This window comes from Mus musculus, chromosome 1 (assembly GCF_000001635.26).
Source record: "Mus musculus strain C57BL/6J chromosome 1, GRCm38.p6 C57BL/6J".
Taxonomy (NCBI): Eukaryota; Metazoa; Chordata; class Mammalia; order Rodentia; family Muridae; genus Mus; species Mus musculus.
The window spans coordinates 152,282,825-152,308,687 of NC_000067.6; the positions used below are offsets into that span (position 1 = coordinate 152,282,825).

Here is a 25,863-nt window from a genome sequence, read left to right on the forward strand (position 1 = left end):
TGTTGCTCCCCAGATCCAAAATTGCTCTGCAGTCTGTGTTCTGCATAACGGATAGGATTCCATTAAGCATCCTTCCTTCAGAATGTAAGCCACAGAGAGCTTTCCCATTAAAAGGCACTGGAGGGATACTGCAAACAAAAGAGCTCTCCAGCTTCTAGTGTCAGCAGTGCAGATGGGGGAAGATCCAGGGGTGCTCTGACTCAGGCACAGGGCCAGAGGTTACAGCTCCTTGCTGACACTGAAGCCCTGGCCTGGTCTGTTGATCCCTTTCCCAGAGCCTTTGTGTTCCAGCCTTTGTCTCTGCAGCAGCATCCCTACACATTCTATGTGCCATGTGCCAAGATCCTGGTTCAGTTCTGCATCCTACCTGGACTCCTGAGGGCTGCTTTTTTGCTTCACATAGTGACTTCAGACCAGCTGTGGCTTGCATGAAACAACAAACCCCTTGGACATTCGGGGACTGCATTCCAGCTAGAGAGAAGGGACTTTGCTTTTGTGTCTCTTTGAGTATACTCCCAAGGGTACCACATAGTGTACCCTTATATGACACTTTATTATTGTCATCATTTGACAAACATTTGGTCACTCCTTCTGTGATGGCTATTCCTGGTTGTTATCTTAACTTTGTCTAGAATTAACTAAAATTCAAGCCATTGATCACACCCATGGAATGGGAATTTTTTCTAGACTAAAGGGATACTATTATTGTTGTTGTTGTTATATTAGCTGAATTGGGAAGACCCACCTTTAATCTGCATCTTTTGGGGTGGGGAGATCTGCTTTTAATCTGGGCCACACCTTCTTCTGGCAGCCTGTAAAATGGACAGAGAAGAAAGACAAACATTTTTTTGTCTGCTTGCCCTCTCTCTCACTAACAAGTCCATTCCTTCTCTGGCATTAGAGCCTACTTTTGGGGGAGATTCTGGTGTGGACTGAAGACCAGCTGAGACATCCAATCTTGTGGATTGAACAACTACTGGATTTTTAAATGTTTTACTAGTAGACAGCCATTGTTGAACTAGCTGGACCACAGCCTGTAAACCACTCTAATAAGTACTTTCTGTGTGTGTGTGTTGTGTGAGTGTATGTGTGTGTGCGCGTGTGTGCCTGTCTGTCTTTGTATGCATCTCCTGTGTCTGTGTGTCTGTCTTTATCTGTGTCTATGTGTCAGCATCTGTGTGTGTGTGTGTATCTATGTGTCTGTCTGTATCTCTGTGTGTCTATGTGGCTGCTTTTGTCTGTGTGTATGTGTCTATGTGTCTGTATCTCTGTGTGTCTGTGTCTATGTATCTCTGTGTGTCTGTGTGTCTGTGGTATTCCTTCTATCAGTCTGCTCCTCTAGAGCACCCTGACTAACACCCCACATTATACGACTGTGTGCTGTTTGTTCCCTAATGGTTTGCTGCTCCCTTGAGAAGGGTCAGGATGAGAGAAGCAATCCAAGCCTCCCCTGCACAGACTGGAACGTGTGACCCCCCCCCCCCCACTCCAGAAGTGGAAAGGAAACTCCTGGCTGCTTCGGCAGCTCTGGTGCTGGTGTATGTCTGAAGTAGGACATCTCTTGCACTGGAGTCTGAAGCAAACCAGTTTCCTCAAAATTAATTTCGCCTCTACCTTTAGAAAAATCTCACATAATTTTTTTTGTTGTTGTTACTTGAAACCAAAAGGATTATCATTAACAAATGAGTATTTCTCTGCATTCTCGTAAACTTATTTTGAAGAAGGAGTGGGGAGGTAGAATGATTGATTCTAGTAAAAAGAAGGGAGGCACGCAGAAGGTTAGCAGGGGGGAAATACCAGGGATGCTAGGGCTCTCCGTTTTGTGACTCCCCCTTGCCATCTGTGACCCTTGGGGAACCCAGACAGAGGACAGTGAGGGATGCACTGGCCAAGTGCTTCTGCACACAGAGAGGAACATGGGGGAACTCCCACCATGGCTAGTCCACCCAGCATGGCAGAACTCCCACCATGGCCAGTCCACCCAGCATGGCAGAACTCCCACCATGGCCAGTCCACCCAGCATGACAGAACTCCCACCATGGCCAGTCCACCCAGCATGGTGGAACTCTCACCATGGCCAGTCTACCCAGCGTGGCAAAACTCCCTCCACAGTCAGCCTGCTCCCCTCCTGCAAGTGGCAAGGGAACCTGTAGTGTATGCTCCCTGGCCAGTCACTGATGAGGACCCAGGTGACCTCACATGACCATTACAAAGTGCAGAGCGGGAGCCTGGGCCTTAGCAATGGAGGCCTGGTGGAGGAAGCCCCTCTGGGCACGGTGGCTAGGCTGAATAAACCCCGTCAGTTAGCAAGGCGTGGTCTAGGGAGATAATCAGACAGCTTTTCATTCTATCGTCTGAGGAGCAGTGAGTAAGGAGGAAGAGAGAGGTGGAGCCAGCCCCCTTTTCCTATACTTCTTACATGCAGACAAGACAAAGGATGCATCAATTGCTACCTGCCTGAGCCAGATGAGACAGGACTCCCTTCCAGAATCCAGGCTGTCATTACCCAAGTAGGCTCATCCCCAGCCACCAGACCACTTAAAATCCCAGCTCTCCAGGGGAAAACAGACTTTGGTCCCCTCTCTGCTTTTGAGGGAGTATTTCTCTCTATGTGCTCTCTCCCTCCCCCTCCCCCTCTCTCTCCACTTATAATAAAGCATATTACTTACTGCCACTTGCATCTGAGGTCTTTCCTGCCATTTAATTCTTTAACTAGCAGAGAAAACCAACCCGATCAAGATCCTAGATGGCAGCCGTTTAGTCACAAAGGAGAGACTCTGAGAGGATCTATCCACCTTCTGTCCTTCTTTTTCTTTAATTTGATTTTTGTAAAATTTACTTTCCATCCCAATCACAGCCCCACTCTCTCCTCTCCTCCCACTTCTACCACTACAAGCCCCCCCCCACTACCCTCTCTCCTTCTCCTCAGAGAAGGGGAAGCCCCCCTTGGGTATCACCCTCCCTGGGACATCCAGTCCCAGCAGGACTGAGTGCATCCTCTCCCACCGAGGCCCAGCCAGTCCAGCTAGGGAAAGAGGATCCAATGACAGCCCCTGCTCCAGTTGTTAGGGGACCTAAAGACCAAGGTGCACATTTGCTCCAAATGTGCCTAGGTCCAGCCCCTGCATGCTCTTTGGTTGGTGCTTCTGTCTCTGTGAGCCTCCATGGGCCCAGGCTAGTTAACTCTGTGGGTCTTCTTGTGGGGTCCTTGACCCTTCTGCCTTGCCCAATTCTATCCCCGCCCCCACCCTCACGACTTCCCTAGCTCTGCCTAATGTTTGGTTAGGAATCGCTGCACCTGTTTCCATCCACTGCTGGGTGAAGCCTGACAGGAGACAGTTACACTAGGTTCCTGTCTGCAAGCATAGCAGAGTGTCATTAATAATGTCAGGGGTTGGTGCTCTCATATGGGGTGGGTCTCAAGTTGGGCCAGTTATTGGCTGGCTGTTTCCTTAGTCTCTGCTCCGTCTCTTTCCCTGTGCATCTTGTAGGCAGGGCAAATTTTGGGTTGAAGATTTTGTGGGTGGATTGATGTCCCCTTCCAGTTGAAGTCCTGCCTGGCTATAGGAGCCACTTCAGCCTCTATATCCCCTGTTGGTAGGAGCCTCAGCTGGGTTCACCTCCATATGGTATGTACTCACTTATAATTGGTCATCAGCAGGACAACCATGCTACAATCCACAGACCCAGGGGTAGATTGAAAGAGGGAACTGGGTGGGAGAGAGGGTGAGGGGGGATAAGGGATAGGTGTGGGGAGAAGGGAGCAGGGGGGGTGCTGGGAGTGAGAATGGAAATTGGCGGGGGTCATCTCTGGGACTAGCTGGACACCCTCTTTCATCTAGAAGGGAGAAGCTAGAAAATGCGTGTGCTTTAGAGAGAGCAGCAGCTCCATCCGTAGCAACTCTGCCATAGAGAATGATAATTAAATTGTGTTCAGATCAATCAGAGTGGATGGCAAAGTAAGAGAAGGTGCTGGAATCACTCAGAACAGAGGCAGGAGCGAGCAGCAGAGACACCAGCTGCCTCTGTGTCTGCACAGTGACTGTCCATCTGTGACTGTTCCAGCGGATGCTAGCGCTGCGTCTGTAGGGACTCACATCCTCGACATTAGGAAGGATTGTGGGAGAATCCCTGCTGCTCTGACCTCAGTCACATCTCCCAGCAGATTGATGGCATATGACGAGGATGAATAACTGGCAAGCAGTTAGGAAACATTCTGGAGTATTTCCAGTGACTCTCACTCCTCTGCTAGCCTTACCTAGGTCTACAGAGCAATACAGGTTTTTAGGCTATTTGGCCAAAGAAGTGAGAGTCACAAATTTCCCATTCCATTCGCATTGTCGGAAAAGCCCGGTCCCACCTTCAATGTAACTACTTTCTGCCTAGATCCTGCCATTACCGCCTCACTGATGTCTTATCCCTTAATGGCCTGTCCTCAGACTAACAGTGGAAGGATTCAATCAAACAGACGTCTGGGGTTGAGAACCGCCTTTTTTAGAAGTACACCAAAAGCCAGAAGACTTACATTGGCCTTCAAGACCTTCTACCAGCAAGATGATGAATTTATCTCTTCCTGCTTCAGGGTCTTTTCTTTTCACAGGCTGGTGTTCTCAAAGAGTCTACTATCTCTCAGCCTAGTCAATTTCTACTCATTCTCCTGGTCTCATAATGGTAATTTCCTCAGGAAAGCCTTCCTTGGATCCTCATCTTCAAATTCTCCAGTAGTCTATCCTCTTTGTAAAAGACAGGAACAGTGCAGTTTATCAGCTCATGTTTATGTAACTACTAGTTTAATGTCTCTTTTCCCTGTATACCGTATACCTAATAAGACTGAAAGCACCCAACGGATCATTTTGGCTTAGTCTAGCCTCAGGTTCAAGCAAGCCCTTTGTACAGAGACTCATGGTGTCAAACAGGAAGCAACATGAAGAAAAAGCTTCCGCAGGATGTGTCAAGCCTTCCAGGAAAGACTCGGCTATGAAGATATTTTTACTCCTTTTTAAAGCCACCGGGTCTATAACCACTCCCTCCCAGGGACTCTAGGCAGCCCATTAGCAGGAGAACACAGTCAGGGAAGGTATTTACCTTCTAAAGGGAGTCTTGAAGGAGAGAGACTCTTCCAAATCCTGCACTATAATGATTTATGCAGTCGGGCTTTGCAGCAGCCAGCAGCAATTAAGAGAAGAGATGGGTGTATCAGAGGGCAGAAGAAAGGTGCTGAGGAAGTCTGGGGAGGAGATTAGTATTCTGCCGCTGGGAACCAATTAGCATAAACAGGAAGCTAAAACAAGGCTAACTTATTGCCACAGGCTTTCAGAAGAGCAGAAGTATGTGGCCAAATAAACTGGGTCCCTCTGCTTAGAGTCTCCCAAGCTGTAATAAAGGCCGCCGCTATGTTGCCAAGAGTCGTTGGCCGGTTGGCAGGATTCAGCTCCTATGGTAGAGCAGGTACCCTACGTTGTTCTTGCTAGCTGCCAGCCTGATGTCACACTCAGCTCCCAAGGCCACCACGGCTCCTTCAGTTATGTTCCCAGAGGTCTGTGCAATGTTCATGTCTCTCGGCAGGCCACTGGAAGGCTGCTCTCTGATTCTGCTTTCTGAGCCAATAGAACCAAATGCACTGCTCTGATGAGCTTCCCTGGGGCAGCGTTCCATTGGAATAAGCTTCCATTTTCTGTAGAATATAGCAGCATCACAAGAATGATAGTGTACCGTATTCCCAGATTCCACTCACATTCAAGGACACTGTGCAGGGTCTGGGCAGGGGGTGGGGGGAGAAGGAGAGAGAGAGAGAGAACTTGAGAGTACTACCTATCAAGGGATACCCAGTCCTAACAAAATCCTGAGTGCTGGCCTGAGTCTGCTTCTGCCCTCAGGGCACCTGGATGGACTGGAAGGAATGATGCTTAGCCAGGTGGGTGGGTTAGCAGGATCTAGGCAGGCATGAGTGTGGGATATATAGCCTCTCCAGGAGACAGTTTTCAGTGAAACTGCTCTCTCTCAATTGGGGGTAACAAGAGCTATATAAACCTTGGGGAGTGGGTAGGAATTTTGGGGGTATGTGTGCATCATTGGCTGGGGCTGAGGTGCTATGAATGCTTCATTTGCATGGGGAGGAATGCCAGGTGATTGCTGGCCTCCTTACAGGGAGAGAGGAACTTAACCCTGTTATGTGACCGCCAGGCTATGTGTCTACCTCAAAGGTGGCAGAGGTGGGGGTCATAGGCTCATGTGCACGCTGGGACATGCAGGCCCAGAGTGAGGAGGAAGACAGTCCTACTCCTGCCGGTCTCAGGACAAGATTTGGGGGGGGGGGGGGTTGGGCATGTCTTGACCTCATTCTTGCTCTGGACTGGCTCCCCCAGTCTCACGGCTTTTTGGACCCACACATAAATTTTTTTCCACTGCCATCCTACTAAGAGCTTTACCTCAGGTAACCTTTTTAAAATCTAAAAACCTCGCCACCAATTGCTTTCCTTGTTCTATAGACCCAGGGGCTTGGAGGCCACTCTCTCACATGATCAGTAAAATCTCAGTAAAATGAGATTTTGACCTCGACTCTTTCTGACTCCGGAGGTCATTCAAACCCATTTGACCTCCTCAAAGGTATCCCCTGGACCTGGTGGACCTGCGATTGTCACTGTTTATGAATGTAAACACTGGCTTGGGGAGGTTACTAACATGTTCCAGACCACCCTGTTAGTAAATGGCAGAGTAGCCTTCAATCTAATCTCCCCCTTCTCTGATCCATGCTGTTGGTGTGCCCTGACATCAGTTGACACTCGCAGGTTGCTGGCCAGCCAGAAGAAAACTTGGTAACACATTTCACCTAGACACAGAGGGAAACAGCGTGTCTCCTGCCTGAAAGACTTGGCTGGTTGATATAATATCTGTTATCAGCCCTATGTTATTTAACCTGTAGTGAATGAAAAGCAGTTTTATTCTCGAGGAGGAAAGAGGTCTGAGCTGTAGTGACCAAACTGCCCCTCCCTCTAAAGTCGTATGACATTTGGTACCTTGGGAACATGCCCCTCACCTTGGAGATAGATCAATGGCTCAAAGATACACATTTGTACCTTTCAACAAAAGTGTTCCGCGGCAATGTTAATAACATTTCAGGCATGAGGGAATGCTTGCTTCAGACCAGTTTCATTTCCCATACTTCTTACAAGGAGACAAAACAGCGTTTGGCCAAACCTGTAAACAAATCCGGTACAAACCTCATCACCTTGTCCCACTTTGTGATTTAGCACCAAAGTCAGCCCCATTGCCCTGACCCTGGTATCCATCCGCCTACAACTGCCAGACAGACACAGACAGACACTGGAAAGGAAAGCTGTCTCCGAGCTCTGAAGCCCCGTCTCCCCTGCCCTGCGACTATGCTCTAGGCAGATGGCAGTAAATTAATATTATTAGAGATTTTTTCATTTCATTTCATTTGCATGCCTTGCCAGGTGGCCGTTTGGATTATCGCTGCCCTCCTTTGTAAACACTGCATCTCCGGTCCCGCAGTTCCTCGTGGGTAATGGCAGCTGGCCCCCAGCTATCCCCGCAACCATTCCATCCTGCTGTCCCTTCAGAAGCAGGGACAATTATCCCAAGGCCTGGGAGCTTCACCAGTCCTAGTTTGCCTCCTCAAACCGCCCACACGTGAGCAAATAGCTCCGACAACCAATATTCTTAGATCAGGAACGCCAACTGATAACCGTTCTAAGGCCCTAATGTAATTACTCATTTAAGCAATGAGCTGCAGGGTGGTGCTAAAAGCGTTAGATATCTGTTGGTGAGAACGTGGGCATTTGTATATTGCCTGTACGGGAAAGTCAACTCTGGATAAGTTATAAATAAAGTGATGGCTGTGAAGGGGTTAGGTAAAGAAAGGCATACCAAGAACCTGAGGTGGGGGCGGGGGAGCTGTCTAGAGGCTGAGGAGTCAAGGCACAAGATGCAAGTGTTCCAGAAAAAACAAAACAAAACAAAAAAATGGTCCCTGGGTCTCATCAACCCTGCCGAGAGTGCAGGCAGAGTAGAAGCAAGAGTCCTGTCCTCTGAATTAGTGCAGAAAGAGCAGAGGCTAAGAGATGCCTTGCGGGGAGGAGCTGGAGGCCACTGGTGACCATGGATGATAGGGGAATGCAGTGAATGGCGCCCCCTGGAGGACAGCAAGAAAGCTGAGAAAAGAATCTTCGGAAATGGTGAAGAGGAACTGGGAAAGGCCAGAGGAAATGGAAAGATCGGGTCAGGAAGAAATGGATCATTTATGGTCCAGGATTCACGAATCCACAGAGGAGAGAACACATGAAGAGCCCAGGAGGCCGGACTGAGGTGACAATCCTCTGAATCAGAAGGGTAGGGGCGGAGCCAGCACAAGAATATGCAGGCTAGGAAGTCGGAGGAAAGCACGGGCAATATAAGGGTTGGTAGCTGTAAACACGCTTTGGAAGCAGATTTCTGAGGGACTGGGGTTCCTTTGGGGATCTGTGCAGACGCACATTAGCCATTAAACCATCTGGCTTCACAATTTGTTAAAGGAGGGGCCTGAGAGCTTGAGAGAATGGGAAGGGTCCAAAGATGACGATACCCAGATCTCTCTCCCTAACGCCCCTCACTGTGATGAGAAGGATATACAATTACGGTTAGAGGTCAGCAGAGTTGCTGTCCCTTCCTAATCGTCACAAACACTCCTAATCATCTTCGTGACTTGCTTCCGTGATTGGCCAAATAGCCACAGGACGAAAGGGCTCCTTTCCTCAATATAAACACTATATCAGAGCAATAGATCTATTTAGAAAAGGCGGCTGGAATATTATGGGATCATGCCTGCCAATAGAAGATACATTTTCCATGTACAGAAACAGAGAACTTCTTTCAAAAAAAAAAATGGAGCCAAATTGAAGAACCATGGAACAATGTTGACTGTGATTATTTTTTGGTCCGTGTGTAGTCTTTCTTCTTACCTAGTCACTGAACCACCCATAATGACTAACAAAGTGTCCCTGAGGTCAGCAATTCTCAGTGTGCACACAACACTACACACCATGGCTTCAAGGAAACCCCAGATAGCTCCCAGGTGGCCCAGCTGCTGCTGAGGCCAGAGCAGCACCAGGCAGACTCATCAAAGACCAGCATCCCCCAGTCATCTGCTCCTTGAGGCAGGCACATTTGCCAGGTTCCGGCGCCTATTTTTCTGTTTTGTTTTTGTTCCCCCCTGCCCCAGCTTGTTCTCAGGTGGCACCTTGCAGGAGTGAAGTTATCCACCCCCTCCCATTTCCTTCACACCTGTAACTCTGGTGCTGGGTACAAATGTCTGCACTTTGCTTTAGCCCCGTGATGAAAGCAGGAAGGAAACTCAGTGTGAGGCTTTCTTTTTATTATTATAGTTCAGTGGGGAAGAAAAGGAACTCAGAAAGGAGTTCCAGAGCTAAGGGAAATGGAAAGGTTTCAACGAGACTTTCCGCATACGGAAATATCTCTGTGGTTTGGGGACTACTGCCACTGGAGGGGGGGGGCAGCCCAGGGCTGCTATTTGGGAGGTTCGAGAACTTTCTTTTTGGTTCCCAAGACAGAGCATCCTGTTTCATTCTTCTTGACTTGGGATGTTGGGGAGGGGAGCTATAGAGATAGTGGTGATGGAGTTGTCAGCCATCACCACAGGACTGAGGAACATCTCGATTCTGCACATGGGAAGTCAAGCTAAGAGTCACGTGAGACCACGTGATCGTGGGTCTGTTTAGAGGAAGGTTGGAAGGTTCTAGAACTGTACCTGTCACAAGGGAGAGTTCTCTCTGTGCCCAGAACAGAGGAGAAGAAAGAGAACATCATTGTTCACCCACCCTACCCCCAAACAAAAACACCTCAAAAAGAAAAAAAAAAAAGGAAAGGAAAAAATAAGGTTCCGTGTTTCTTATGAGCATGTTACAGGCTGGCTATACAGAACAGCTCAGTTCAGGCTTGCTCTTTCTGATTTAAAAGTCAAGTCACGATGGTTTTGTCAATTTCTTATTATTTCTGTTTTTGTGAGTGAGAAATACTCAAAATCATGGTACAAAACTATAGTCATGCATGAATTAACAAAATTGATTTATTAAATATGGAATTCTTATATGGGGTTGAAAGTACCCTGGAAAATACCACTGCTTTAAGGGAAGATATCTGAGGCAGGATGAACAAAACTTTACCAGTCTCAGTTCTTTTTCCTCTTCACGAATCATTGGTTGGGAGAGAAGAGAAGAGAAAGTAAGAGTGGGAAGGGAGAAGACAAAGACCCCATGTTGGGTTCAGGGAGGTTCATGTGGCCACTAGGACCTGGGAACTTGAGTTGAACCCTGACCCTTCACTTCCATACCATCCAGGTAAACCACAGTTGAACCTTGGTCAATAGCAAGCTCACTGGATTGCTGGGAGCTGATGTACTTTAGGAACTTAGTACAGTCTGGCATAGATGGAGCATGCACAAGATCATGTGCATTCCTCCCTTGCTTCTCACCTCAGACAATATTTGGAAAGATGTCACAGCTTTGAAAAAAGCATCGTTACTGAAACACTTGCAGCTTCTTGGACATTGAGGATGGAGTCACAAGTGTACCCCACGACATCTCACCCAACTAAGTGGGTGTAGAACACAAGACCAGCCCTTGGGTGCTGACCCTGCTCGGTGCCCCTGAACACCAGAAACAGGAGGACCCTTTCCTGGCAGGACAGGAGCCTGTAAATACCATGGAAGGGAAGATAGTTGAACCTCTGGAAAACAAAACCCTACATCATTTGGGAATAGCAAAACCCAAAGGCAAGAGGAGGGAAAACAAATGAACCGTTGAGCCCGGGAGTCCTTAGCCTGACCTGAGGACCTGTCTTGGTAGAGGGAAGCAGGCAGCTCAATCCCAGCAGACCCCAAGGAACTTCTCACCTCCTCCATCTATCGGGAGGCTCTTTCCCTCGAGGAATTCAAAGGCCATTTTACAAGCCACTCAGCAAGGCTCTCCTGTAAGGGCTAGCTGTAGATCCTATCATTTCCACCCAAACCCTGTTCTCCATGCTGCCATTTCTGGATGTCCTGGGTGGCTTCCCCAACCCTTGCCCCCAGAGACCATGGTCTTTCTCACCTTATCATTTATACAATTTTCTTCAATGGCTCTGAACTTGAAAAGTAATTCCATAAATTGCTGCTCTCTGATCCCATGCAAGCATGCTCCAGCCATCTGGGCTTGCAGTGGGTCTCAGAAGAGCGTAGCCAACGTTCTCCATTCAGTTGCTCTGGTCAGTCAGTGGCTCCTGTCATTCAAACCACACTCTTCTTCCTGATGAATCTTTTCTCATCCAAACATAGCCTTGGACAATGTTCCCAGAATGGGTCATGGGAGGAAGTCAAGTCGGTTCAAACTAATATGCTTCCTGTATCTACTATATGTTAGACATGTGAGTGGTTCTGAGGTATATATTAACCTTACTTGTTTGCTCTTCTGGACCATAGGGGAAATTAGGCTCTGAGAGCACCCAGGCTGGTGCAATGTAAACAGCTCTCCATTCTTATAACTGTTAAAAAAGAAAACCCTCTGTATTAAGTACCTACCATGCACTGCACCCCTCTATGCTCAGGGAATATAGCAGCTAGTAGAGCTGCGAGCTTCAAATTGATTCCAAATTCTGACTCAGATATGACTGTTCTTGGGCAACGCTGCTAAACTCTCCGGTCCCAGACTTCTTATTTTTAGAATGTAAACCGTAATAACAATTATATTGGTATATTTTAGAATTCCTGGGAAGTCGAGAGGCAGTTGAGTTTGGCACTCAGCTAATGTTGCTTATCGGTTGTTCTTTAATGCACACGTCAGCATACATGGTAGCTAGCTATACAAGTATCCAGGTAAAAAAGATAATTATATCCTCCTATGCATGATACAACATGTGGGTGTGGCAGAAGGATTACAATTATACACAGAGGCAGCATCCCAGACTGGGATGACTTGGAAGCAGGCATCTTCAAGAGCTCAGGGGTTTTTTGTTTGTTTGTTTGTTTGTTTGTTTGTTTTTAATTAGGTATTTTCCTCGTTTACATTTTCAATGCTATCCCAAAGGTCCCCCATACTCTCTCCCCCAATCCCCTACCCACCCACTCCCCCTTTTTGGCCCTGGCGTTCCCCTGTACTGGGGCATATAAAGTTTGCAAGTCCAATGGGCCTCTCTTTGCAGTGATGGCCGACTAGGCCATCTTTTGATACATATGCAACTAAAGACAAGAGCTCCCGGGTACTGGTTAGTTCATATTGTTGTTCCACCTATAGGGTTGCAGTTCCCTTTAGCTCCTTGGGTAATTTCTCTAGCTCCTCCATTAGGGGCCGTGTGACCCATCCAATAGCTGACTGTGATCATCCACTTCTGTGTTTGCTAGGCCCCGGCATAGTCTCACAAGAGAGAGCTATATCTGGGTCCCTTCAGCGAAATCTTGCTAGTGTATGCAATGGTGTCAGCATTTGGAAGCTGATTATGGGATGGATCCCTGCATATGGCAATCACTAGATGGTCCATCCTTTCGTCACAGCTCCAAATTTTGTCTCTGTAACTCCTTCTATGGGTGTTTTGTTCCCATTTCTAAGAAAGGGTAAAGTGTCCACACTTTGGTCTTTGTTCTTCTTGAATTTCATGCGTTTGGCAAGTTGTATCTTATATCTTGGGTATCCTAAGTTTCTAGGCTAATATCCACTTATCAGTGAGTACATATTGTGCGAGTTCCTTTGTGATTGGGTTACTTCACTCAGGATGATACCCTCCAGGTCCATCCATTCGCCTAGGAATTTCATAAATTCATTTTTTTAATAGCTGAGTAGTATTCCATTGTGTAAATGTACCACATTTTCTGTATCCATTCCTCTGTTGAGGGGCATCTGGGTTCTTTCCAGCTTCTGGCTATTATAAACAAGGCTGCTATGAACATAGTGGAGCATGTGTTCTTCTTACCGGTTGGGACATCTTCTGGATATATGCCCAGGAGAGGTATTGTGGGATCCTCCAGTAGTACTATGTCCAATTTTCTGAGGAACTGCCAGACTGATTTCCAGAGTGGTTGTACAAGCTTGCAATCCCACCAACAATGGAGGAGTGTTCCCCTTTCTCCACATCCTCGCCAGCATCTGCTGTCACCTGAGTTTTTGATCTTTGCCATTCTGACTGGAGTGAAGTGGATCTCAGGGTTGTTTTGATTTGCATTTCCCTGATGATTAAGGATGTTGAACATTTTTTCAGGTGCTTCTCTGCCATTCGGTATTCCTCAGGTGAGAATTCTTTGTTCAGCTCTGAGCCCCATTTTTTAATGGGGCTCAGGGGTTTTCTAAGAGAGTTTCAGTTTGCCTTTTAAGAGCTATGTTTGTGAATTATTTGGTTATTTGGAGCTTTTCGGCTAGTATCCACTTATCAGTGAGTGCATACCATGTGTTTTCTTTTTTGATTGGGTTCCCTCACTCAGGATGATATGTGTGGATACTTCAGTCCTTCTTAGAAGGAGAACAAAATACTCACAGGAGCAATTATGGAGATAAAGTGTTGAGCAGAGACTGTCCCACCTGGGGATTCATCCCATATACAGTCACCAAACCCAGACACTATTGTGGATGCCAAGAAGTACATGGTGACAGGAGCCTGATATAGCTGTCTCCTGAGAGGCTCTGCCAGAGCCTTACAAATACAGAGGCAGATGCTCACAGCCAACCATTGGACTGAGCATGGGGTCCCCAATGGAGTAGTTAGAGAAGGGACTGAAAGAGTTGAAGGGGTTTGCAACCCCATAGGAAGAACAACAATATCAACCAACCAGATCCCCCAGAATTCCCAGGGACTAAGCCATCAACAAAGGAGTACACATGGCTCCAGCTGCCTGTGTAGCAGAGGACGGCCTTGTTGGGCATCAATGGGAAGAGAGGTCCTTAGTCCTACAAAAGCTTGATAGATGCCCCAGTGTAGAGGAATCGAGGGCGGGGAGGTGGGAGTGAATGGGTGGGTGGAGGAACAACCTCATAGAAGCAGGGAGATGGAGGATGCGATAAGGTGTTTCCGGGAGGGAGGGAAACTGGGAAAAGAGATAACATTGGAAATGTAAATAAAATATCCAATAAAAAAATGTGTGTTCTTGTTAGGTACTAATCATATAAACTTTATTTAGCCTCCTGTTAAAAAAAATAAAGCTACATTTTTTTATACCTCGTATATACAATATGCACATACACAGTTCTAGTGAGAGTTTTGGCTGCTTTAAAAACCCAGTTATGTTATAAGAATATGTTTTGTTTTAATCCTGGGTGTGGGATATGGGGCTGCTTCAGTTTGTCCACAGCCACTATGATTGTCTCATGCTCTAAGAGGGGTGTGATTTTTACCAGCTGCAGAGAGTTTAATTCTGGGGACTCCGGTGAGGGAATAAATGGCAGGGCCCCAAGCAAGGGCCTGTGATGGCTGCTGCCCCCCTTGCCGCTGTCTGACTGCTGCTGGCTCGTCCTGCTGCTGCATTTGCTGTTGCTGGGTTGCAGGACTGCTGGATATTCTGATGACAAAGATCAGACTGGCCCCAAGTAGCCCAGTGACCCTAATCAGCAGGAAGTAGCCTACAGAGGTCTACAGCCCCTTTCCCCTCTCAACTTCCTTCTCTCCTGCCTAGTGTTGAGGGTTGGATAGGATTAGGGTAGAATGAAGGAAGGAATGGAGACAGAGGTAAAAGAACATAATAAAATAATAAAACAAATATGCCAACATATAGCAAAGCTACGTGATGAGTAGAGTATATCATAAACATAGTATTATAGTCCCACAAGCTCACCATCCTAAACTATCTGAACATCCACTTTTTTACTCTGGGGACCACCTGTTCCCAGCTTCCCTATTTGCTTTGTGAGTGCATTAATGCTAAGTAAAGCTACTTTGTTCATCAGGTTAATGCAAACAGAGATGGATTTGACATATTAATGTGTTTTCATCTGCTGAAAGCTTAAAACAGCAGGGTGCATCTTATACAAGGCAAGGTTTGGAAGGAGTTTGAATACAGAAAAGCTGAGAGGCAGGAGAGAGGATTGGTGCCAGAGTCATGGAACTACGGAAGAGCTGCTTTCAGTCCATGCCAAGGCATGTGAAATTCATTTTAGCAAAATGTTATACCACATTCTATTAACGTCAGTATCCTTAATTTTACTAATTTTATGACTTTGATATTTAAGGCACAGATTTGATAGTCTTATATAAGCCCTAAGATAATATGAGTTAGCACCTGGTTTTATATTATGCAAATTTGAGTAACAATAATAAAAATACTTGAAGCCGAGCGTGGTGGCACACGCCTTTAATCCCAGCACTCGGGAGGCAGAGGCAAGCAGATTTCTGAGTTCTAGGCCAGCCTGGTCTACAGAGTGAGTTCCAGGACAGCCAAGGCTACATAGAGAAACCCTGTCTCGAAAAACAAAAAAAATAAAAATAAAAAAATAAAAATAAATAAAATAAAAATACTTGAAGTCTAAGGTAGAGGTCTACTAAACTGTTACATGACAAGATGTGTTTGGATTTAGGAAAGCTGGCAACTCCCCTGGTATAGAAGGAGGAGGCCCTGGCTGGAAAAAAAATCTCTTTTCTGGATGAGAATTTGTGGCCTCAGACTCCTAGGAACATTCCAGAAGTGAGGCTTTGCTAGAAGAAAGGGTGGGGAAAAAAGCATACGTTTCTGAGAATATTCCCTCTTTTTCCAATTTTCTCTCAGTTGAACCTCTTGACTACAGAGACCTTACCTCCTGTTGCTTCAGATCCACCACACAGGACTGCTACACTGTGTAGAGGTGCAGTTATAAACAGAATGCACACAGTCCCTGACCCCACAAAGTGGAGAGCCCGCTGAATTTAAATTCTTAACTTTCTCATCTTACCCTTTCCCCATGGGCTCAAGTCTCCAGAGTCGTGCATCAAGTTCCTACCCTATTTTTTCAAAGAAATATATTTCCTTCGATTTCTTTAACCATATGCCCACAAGGGCAGACATTCTGACTGTGCCTGGGGGACCCCCCAACTTCTGTCTCAGTGCTGGTCTAATTCTAGGACAGGGTACTACACAAAGCAAAGACTTTGGAACTAGGAAGCCAGTATGTGGCGGTTTGAATGAGACCGGCCCCAACAGGCTCCTATCTGTACACTTAGTTCCCAGTTGGTTGAACTGTTTGGGAAGGATTAGGAGGTGTGGCGCTCTTGGAGGAGGTGTGTCCCTGGGGGAAAGCTTCAAGGTTTGAAAAGATGCAGACCATTCCCAGCATGCTCTCTCTGCCTCCTACGTGTGACTCAAGAATGTGAGCTCTCAGCTGTTTGTGCTGCTATGATTTTGCTCTGCCATCATGGACTCTGACCCTCTGAAACTGTAAATCCAGTTAAATGCTCGGCAAGTCACCCTGGTCCTGATGTTTTTCAGAGCAACAGAAAAGCAACTCAGAGGCAGAGCCACTGAAGCCAATTTTGTGGAAGTAAAACTTGAGCCAGGGGTGGTTTTTTGTTGTTGTTTTTCTTATAGACACATGATTTAGCTTATAAAGAAGGAAGGGAAGGAAGACAATGAAATGGAGAGATGGAGCAAGTCTCAGGAAAATGTCTATGTTTGAGAGGATTTGAGCACATATAACAAATATAATACCACAAATATTCTCCCCCTCCCTCTCCTCTCCCCCTCTCTCTGTTTCCGTGAGTGTGGGTAGTGTCATATCCGGAAAAGTGGGAGCCAAGATCTACTCAACCACACTCAAGGGTTAGTTGAGTTAGCCACCAAGCCAACTACAACACAGGAGTTCAAGTGCAGACTTCACTTTTCACAGGGTAAGAAGCAGCAATGTCAGATGACTGCCCAAGGCATTCAGAGCAATCACTGTCCCCTCCCCTTCCAGCACCACTGGAAGACACTCATAGCAGCCCATCCTAGGCAGAAAATCTATCTGATTAGCACTTCTGGTAGGCAGGAAGGTAAATTTATCTCTGAAAGTCAGTCATACCTTACTACCTTCCCCCCATACATTAGCTATATGGAGGAATCCAACCTGTACCTAGTTGCCTGGTCACCCAGCCCTTTTGATACTGCCTGAATATAACCTGAGTTCTAGGCCAGACACCCAACTCCAGGGGCTCAACACACCATCCCCAGCCTTTCATCTGAAACAAAACAAAACAAAATGCAATTATAAAAGACAAGAAAGAATCAAATTAGCATTTGGGGAAGACAGAAAGTAGGAGCTTGTCCACCTCTTAGGGGTACTGACTGAGTTTTAGATTTAAATAGAGGAAGAACTGGAGTGGGAGCCGAGAGGATGCACTCGAAACAGTCTTGGAGAAAGAGTCTGGTTGATCATTGTCTCAGCTCTGGCTCTGCAAGGTGACACTGGAGAAGCCCTGTTGCCTATGGGACAATCCATTCCCATTGTTGATCTCCTCTCTCTCTCTCTCTCTCTCTCTCTCTCTCTCTCTCTCTCTCTCTGTCTGAGTGTGGGTAGTGTCATATCCTACTGGAAATCCAGAAGTCGGTAGTCGGTGCTCCCAGAATCCATAGTGAGGGAAGGTTTTAGGTCAATAACTGGAGGTTTTTAGGCACCTCTCTGGGATTCCAGAGCGTGTAGTAAAAGGTGACAGCCCGCTTACTCTTATCCTTGTGCTTCAGCCTTGAAAAGGGAACACCTTAAAGAGGTGTCACCAGTTTTCAGGCAGACTCGCCTTGGGTGATCAGCTTGAGCGCATACAAAGGGAAGGAACATTTAAAGGAGACAGAGAGACAGTGTGGTCAGATGTGTTTTCTCCTGCTTTTTATCTCATGGGCCCAAGCAAGGAGTGTGTGTTCCCTAGTGAACCCAGTTTCCTCCTATCTGTTGTAATCCTAGTTTCTTCCTATCTGTTGTAATTGCTGTAATTTCCTTTCCTGGCTTGAACTCACCTTCTTAACACACCTGAAGCAGAGAAGTGCTTCCCCTGTGTTTCCCATGGAACGGCAGCTTTCCAGGGTTGAAGAATGAAGGTAACTACAGATAGGAGGATGTGCCTGTTGTCCTAAGTCCCAGAACGGTGACTCTTCTAGCCACATGGCAGTCATGAAGACATGGCTGAGGTTAAAGATCTTAAGAGAAGGAAATAATCCCAGATTATCCAAGGCCCTGTCCAATCAACTGAGTCCTTAAAAAGCTAAGAAATGTCCCCGGCTGTGTCCAGGAAAGATGAGATTGAAGAAAAAGGAAAGATCTAGAATGTGAGTGGATTGAACATACCACTGCTAGTCTTCCTGATAGAAGAAAGAACCATAACTGTTTAATAAAAGCCTCAGGAAGTGGAGACGTCTATTCAATAAGGGCAAGGAAGTGAATTCTGCCAGGAAGTCAACACTGAACCCAAGGGAAGGATGCCAGCCCTGCTGATACCTAGTTTTAGCTTCTGCGACGTATGCCAGGCTTCTAACTTATAGAACTAAGATAATACATGAGCTACTTAGCTCCTATGTTTGTGGTCATTTGTCACAACAATGGACAAGCAATAGAGTTCTGGTCAGAACGGGTTGGGAAACTGTCAATCAGGTACTGATCATACGGTGACAAGAGTCACAGAAGAACAAAGCCAATATAGAGCCTGAAGTGAAACAGGGAGAGGATAACTTGTTCACACCGAAAGGAAAAGCTGAAGCTACAGTGATTCATGACTCCGCATCCAACCGTGTCACATGCTGTGTGCAAATAGAACCACCGCAGACCCGTGCATCCAACTCCGTTGTCATAGTTACTCTAGGAAGAGAAAGATGCCCTGACAAAGAGCAGATTGGCTGTTTTAAGTGGTGAGAAGGTACCCTGAGGGTGGCCAGATGTTTCCACATTCATGTCATAGACATTTTCTGAAATCAGTATTCAGTTAGGTCTGCCTCAAATGGACTCATGGTCATTAACAACTCAGAAAACAGGATGCCTATATTAATGATGGTCACCTTTTAAAGAGGACTTGCAAGATCTTGGGAAGTAAATATCAATGGAAGCAGAGCTTTGACATTAACAATGCCCCCAATTAAGTGTTAATTACTGGCCACATCTCCCAGCTCATTTCCTACCCTTTTCTACCTTAATCTTTCCCTCTATCCTAGCCACACCGGGATGTTTGCTGTGGCCCCTTGGAGGGATAAAGGGCCATCTTTATTCCTCAGCCCTGGACTCCTTCCTCCAGATGTCTGCCCACTTCACTTCCTCCAGATGTTTGCCTGATCCACTTTTTCCCTCCATTCATTCAAGTCTCTGCCACTGTCCCCACTCAGACAGGTCTTCCCAGAGTACTTGATTTTAAACGGATGCCTCTAGCCCTAAATGGTCAGCCTCTTTGCTGGACTTTTATATTTATTTCTTTACACAGCTTCATTTTTCCTCCCACCAGAACGAACCCTGAATAGGGACCAAGACCCAGTTTCTTGTCCACTGCTGTATTCCTAGCTTCCAGTGCATAATGGAATTTTTGTTCCTGTTGCTCTGTCATCCCTCAGTCACTCAAATACTAGCTTCCCTTTCACCCCAATGTCTTCCAAATCTAAGTTCTTCCCATAATCCAATGAAACTAGCCTGGCAGATTATTTTTCAAAGATGGCTATCACAGTAAGTACTACATGTCCCCACAGATTTATGATGCCACCACTCCCTTTGATAAATATATCTGTGTTCTCTCTTACTCATCTACACTGACCTGGAAATACAGTGGTACTTTTCTGTGATGCAATGTACTTCTAAGGTGATAAAGTAGCTGGCCTTGTCTTCTTGGGTCTCTTACTTTGAGGACACAGACTTCATGCTGTGTGGAAGCCTACACTGTAGAAGAAACCATCAGTGGCTAATCCAGAAAAATAGACCAAATTGAGGTCACCACCGACAGCCAACACCAAATCCTTATGTGTGAGGTTGTTGGTGACATGATAGTTGCATGTGTTTTCTGACTAGAGGCAAAGAGGACAACACAGCAAAACTATCAGCAAACCAATCAGTTCCCCAAATCTATGGAAGACTATAATATTGCAGGCTGCAGTATTACGTCACTGAAGCAAGATTATTGGCTGTTAAAAAAAAACTGAAATGTGGTGCCTATTACATGTTTTATATTCTTCAGTCTCAGAGCTCAAGGACTCAGTTTCCAACCTTCTAAGTCATAGCAAGTGTGACGGTTTGTATATGCTTGGCCCAGGGAGTGACACTATTAGAAGGAATGGCCTTATTGGAGTAGGTGTGTCACTGGGCATGGCTTTATTTAATTCCCTCATCCTAGCTGACTGGAAGCTAGTCTTCTAGGAACCTTCAGGTGAAGATATAGAACTCTCAGCTCCTCCTGCACCATGTCTTCCTGAATGCTGCCATGCTCCCACCTTGATGATAATGGACTGAACCTCTGAGCCTGTAAGCCAGCCCCAATGAAATGTTGCCCTTAAAAGATTTGCCTTGGTCATGGCGTCTGTTCACAGCAGTAAAACTCTGACTAAGACAGCAAGTGTCTGTTTCTTTTCCAGTTGCCATGATAAAAGATCCTGACAAACGCAATTTAGGGAACAGAGTTTATTCCTAATCACAGTTCAAGTACACCCTCATCGCAGGGATGCCACAGGCTGGAGCAGCCACCATCTATCTGGTCACACTGCATCAGGAGTCAAGAAGAAGATAGGAATGCATACTTGTGGTAAGCCCCTCCCTTTCCTTTTAATCCAGCCCAGGACCCAGCCCATGAAATGACTCCCTGGACATTCAAGGCCTATTTTCCCACCTCAATTAACCCAGCTAGGAAATTCTTTACAGGTATGTCCACAAGCCAGCCTAAACTAAAACAGTCCTTCCCTGAGGCTCTCTTACTGGGTGACTCCAAATCCTGCCAAGTTGACAACTGAAATTAACCATCACAGAAAGCACGTAGCCACCTTTTCAAACCTTTGTCCTAGGGCAAGTTAATGAAAACTGATAGGAATTTAGCTGTAAAAATTGTATATGTATCTTGAAATTTTCCTATAATAATAACTTTATCTAGGGTTTTCCTAGATTTTGTCCCTCTTGAGATTAAAAGCCACCCAGGAGAGCTGGACCAAGGAACCGCACTCTGACATCGTTCTTTTCAGCTGAAGCCTAGAGACAATTCCCCTCCCAAGCAGCTCTTACCATCTATAAATCCTGGCTCTGTCCCCTTCTAATCAAACCTGCCTCTGCTGCTGCAATACCTTCTCAGAAGATGGCTCAACCAGTTGGCCAGGGCTCCAGGGGCCACATGACCTTGCTTTGCCATTGCTGGTACCAGTCAGGGAAGGCCTTTTGGAGGAGACAGCAGACTTCTGATGGAAATAGCACAGTGATTAAAAAGAGCCAGAACCCCTCAAATGTAACTAAACAATGAGTCTGGAAAATAGTTGGAGACCAAAATGTGTATAGATCCAGTGTCTATATCTGGTCACAAGAAAACAGAGACCCGGGCATGCAGTAACTACGAAAAGTGTTTAGTCCAACACAGATCAGAAAGACTGTAATGGTTTTAAACAGTCCTGGGTTTGAATTCTGAATTTTCCACCAATCAGCAGCATGCTCGTGGGCAAGTCTCTGACCCTCTCTCTCTGAGACCAGTTCCTTTACCTGTGAAACTGAGCAATACAATCTCCCTCACCAAGATGTCATATGGAAAAATGACCAGGCGAGTGTCTCTTCAAGAAAATGGAGCCTGAGGTCCAGGAAGGCTATGCTGGGGTTAGCTATGGCTGCAAGAGTTTGAGCTGGTTTCCGAGGTGGAGCTGGGGAACTCTGCACGCAGCAGGCAACCTAAGAGCCCCAGGTCTTCTGCGCTTCTTTTCCCACACTCCCACAAGAACTATTAACAGCTCCTCCAGCTGCCTGTCTTGGGTGACTTTTGCGCCACTATAACTGTGGGCCTCTGGGACTAACACCCTGGGAAAAATTCTTCCCCCATCTCTTCCCGTATCTCATTTGAAGTCTGGCAGAAAGGCCAACAAGCAACACAGCATAAGCCAAGAAAGCCCACTTAATGCCCTGGGTTTCCCACGAGTTAGCAGCAGAGCGCTCGCCTTTGCACCAAGAGTCATGTATTAAAATAGGCAGTTGGAAGTATTTCTGGCAGATGGTGCTAAATATAGAGCCAGTGACAGATTGGCCCCACCGAGAGGCTCCTCGCCCGCTTGTTAAGAGTGTTGCAGAGCCAAGAAGCGTTTCTTCTAGCTTGTCCTTCCCAGGAGATTACGGCAGTGGCCCAAGCCCAAGGACCTTGCCATACTAAACATCTGATAAGATTGAGAGGAGAGAGTTACACCTGAGGGTGAGCCCCACAGCATGCTACTGGTGGGTCTCCCACACCCCAATTGCTGAGGGTGAAATAGAAACTTTTCATAAACTGGATTCTATTAATTGATGCCTCTAGAATATTAACTGTCTTTCCAAAGACTCTCATAAATGAACAGAAATCTACCGGAATAGAAGCAGAGGTAGGCCAGGGTGTGACAGATCATGCTCTTGCCTCGTCCTAGCTGCATGAACTTGGCAAGGCTGCTTAACGATTTGATGCCTCGGTTTCTTTCATCTGCAGAATGGGTATAATAGTGGAGCCTACTTGCTATGATGATAAAATAATGTAATGTCGACTATATCTGGTATAAAATTCAATTGGAACAGAAGATGGTGGCTATTTTATATAATGGACCAATAAGAGAAAGAGAAAGCCCACGTGACTGAAAGATGTCTAGCTTGGAGGGATGGTTTAGAAAAAGAATAAAATTGATGTTACAAATATACTCCAGAGCTAATGAGATGACTCAGCGAACACAAATGCAGAACATGTAAGACTGACAACCCGAGTTCAATTCCCCAGAGCCCATGGTTAAAAGAGGAAACAGATTCTCAAAAGTTATCCTTTGACCTCCACACATGCACCATGGTATGCACACACACAAAATAACAGTTAAAAATTATTATAAAATATAATTAAGGTCTAAATTTCTAATAGTTTCTCTCTATGTGGAGATTAGAATAGTCAGACCACACAGACCCACCAGGAGCTACCCGCATAGTTGGTAGAACACTGGAATGTAAGAGGTGGCGTCCATGGGTGGGAGATATTCTAGGGGCTCATACCACCTTTTAATAATTATTAATTTATTGTATTGCTTTGTGGTTCTGGTGACTGAGTCCGGGGCCTTGCACACCCGAGGCAAACACTTTACCACTGAGTTAAATTCCCAGCTCTTTCTACTTTGTCAGTGGGTCTCATGAAAGAGTCCCAGAAGTTGTTCAAGCTGCCCTCCAGTCTCTAATAGGGCAGCCCTATGCTTTGATTCTGTTTATGCTGCGGGCCATGTGTCTTCAATTTAATATTCACTGTTTCCTTCTGTTTCTTTTTATTCTCTGCAAATTTTGGCATTAGGATTTCTGAGTGTTTGTCTTTTGCTCTGTGTTGTGGAAGGACCACATCCTTAGGACTTCATGAATTAGCTGGGTGGTGGTGGTGCACAGTTTTAATCCTAACACTTGGGAGAGCTATCATATTTCTGACCATTTAAGTCTGTCCCCTAGAGTCAGAGGAGCTTTGCCCACACAATTCTCCAATGGGAGATTACAATAATGACAACATTTCCACAAGTATTGTGCACTATGTTTAGGATTCTGGCTCCAGATAACAAACTAACATGTCTTTTCTGTCTACAATCTCCTGTGTATTAAGGCCCCAGATGAGGGCAGGTCAGCTGCCTTTATTTCACTTTATTTTAGTGCCAATCTTTATTGTATAATTTAGTAAATGCGTTAATAAGTAGAAGTAGAACATGGAAAATATATTTGTAACATGAATAGCATTCCCATTTATACTTTTATACTTTTAAGTCCATTCATAAAATAAACCATTTATAATACACAACACAAATCAATGACTTTGACTGAGCACTGTCTTGGTAGATCTTTAAATAAGAAAAAAAGCGAATATTTCAGAAGCTTATTTAAAAATTCAGGAATGACAGGGTCTAACACTAATAGTGTTAGATTTTAATGAATGCAAAGAATTCTGCTGTATTTAACCTAATTTTTTCTTTTTTTCTTATTTTATTTTTTATTAGATATTTTCTTTATTTACATTTCAAATGTTATCCCCTTTCCTGGTTTCCCCTCAAAAAATCCCCTATCCCTTCCCCCTCCCCCCTGCTCACCAACCACCCACTCCTGCTTTCTGGCCCTGGCATTCCCTATAATGGGGCATAGTAGAACCTTCACAGGACCAAGGGCCTCTTTTCCCATTGATGACCGACTAGGCCATCCTTTGCTACATATGTAGCTGGAGACATGAGTCCCACCATGTGTTTTCTTTGGTTGGTGGTTTAGTCTCAGGGAGCTCTGGAGATACTGGTTAGTTCATATTATTGTTCCTTCTATGGGGTTGCAAACGCCTTCAGCTCCTTGGGTTCTTTCTCCAGCTCCTTCATTGGGGACCCTGTACTCCGTCCAATGGATGATTGTGAGCATCCACTTCTGTATTTGTCAGGCACTGGAGCTCTCAGAAGACAGCCATGTCTTTATACACATGCCCCAGTATATCTGAAGCTTCATTTGGGCTTCACACAGACACTAGAATATGAAGGGAAGGGATGCTCTGCCTCTGCTTGACACTGATCTAATGCCAGACACTTCTAGGGTTGCCTGGGTAACACCATCATCCAGAAGCTGCTGGAGAAGGCACATGAAGAACCAAGGCAGGAATACATTAAAGACCAAGCCTAATGCACACCACTTCCACTACCATGGGGTTGGCTAGAGCTTCACAACATGACCACATATAACACAAAGGAGGTTGGTCAGGTGTGTAGTTTCTCTGGACATCCAGGAAGAGGAGGAAACTTAGGGATGCTGTTGCTCAGGTTAGACCTTTTCACATTCTTTTCCTGAACTGCTAAGTCAAGGGACCATGAGACATTCTGAAGAGGCACTTTGGAAATATTCCTGAAGATTTTCAAATTTCCTGTGCTAATTTTGGATTGAACTTGCTAGTAGTTGCCCATAATCTATATCTCTTCTTCTTATATTAGAAAAATCAAATGTTTCAGTTCCCCTCCATTAGGAGTTAGACTGAACTGTATCCTCACTTCTTACACTGGCTTGGCATACATGGTCCATGATTATCTCGTTTTGGAAAACAAAAAAACACCAATCATCATTTCAGAGAAAACCATTTCGAGGTAAGACTTGGGGGTTTGTCCTTTATGTCAGCACTAGAATTTTAATATAAAACATTTCTAATGCTACTCAAACTTCTTTTATCAACAGGCTGCAAAGAAGTGCTATAGACAAAAGGGGAAGGAAAAATCTTCCATTTCTGAAAGAACTGTCTCTATGATGACAGCAAATAGCTCCCCAGTGTCTCAAGTGGGAAACATCACACGCATTCCTCGTTCCTACTGGAGCGAGTGGTGTGCATCCACGCAATAATGCTTTTGTATTTACAGCAGTCTTTTACTTTTATGATCATTTCAAGGACATTAACATTTTCAACAGTATTAGTAGGTGTAAATCATATGGCTAAGGTATTAAAATCCAATCCAAAAACACCATTATGGTTGAATGTTAAAATAGTATTGTCAAGTGTACAGCCTTCTACTATGGTAAGACACAATGATAATAAAATTTAATATTCACCGTTTCTCATGAATCCTTCAAAATTTTTACCCCAGGCAAACTTCTGATACTTCTTAACACTTTATTGCATTATGTTTTTTCACTGCATCATTTTACATAGACTATTAGATCTATTTTTTTTTTTTTTTTGGCTGTGAATCAGAATCAGATGAAGGGATTGTTATAAAATACATATATTTCTTTTACCTACTGATTATAAAGA

At 45.4% G+C, this 25,863-nt stretch overlaps 1 long non-coding RNA gene across 2 annotated transcripts in view; it reads right to left on the reverse strand.

Moving 5' to 3' along the window:
• Gm36920 overlaps positions 1-7,168 on the reverse strand; it is a 75,685-nt gene extending 68,517 nt beyond the window's left edge. For both annotated transcript variants that reach the window (XR_001779484.1, XR_387476.2), the window contains exons 1-3: positions 7,077-7,168; positions 5,086-5,756; positions 746-812 (exon numbers count right to left, since the gene is read on the reverse strand). This is a non-coding gene — a long non-coding RNA (predicted gene, 36920). The remainder of the gene's footprint in view (positions 1-745; positions 813-5,085; positions 5,757-7,076) is intronic.
• Between the last annotated feature and the right edge of the window lie 18,695 nt (positions 7,169-25,863).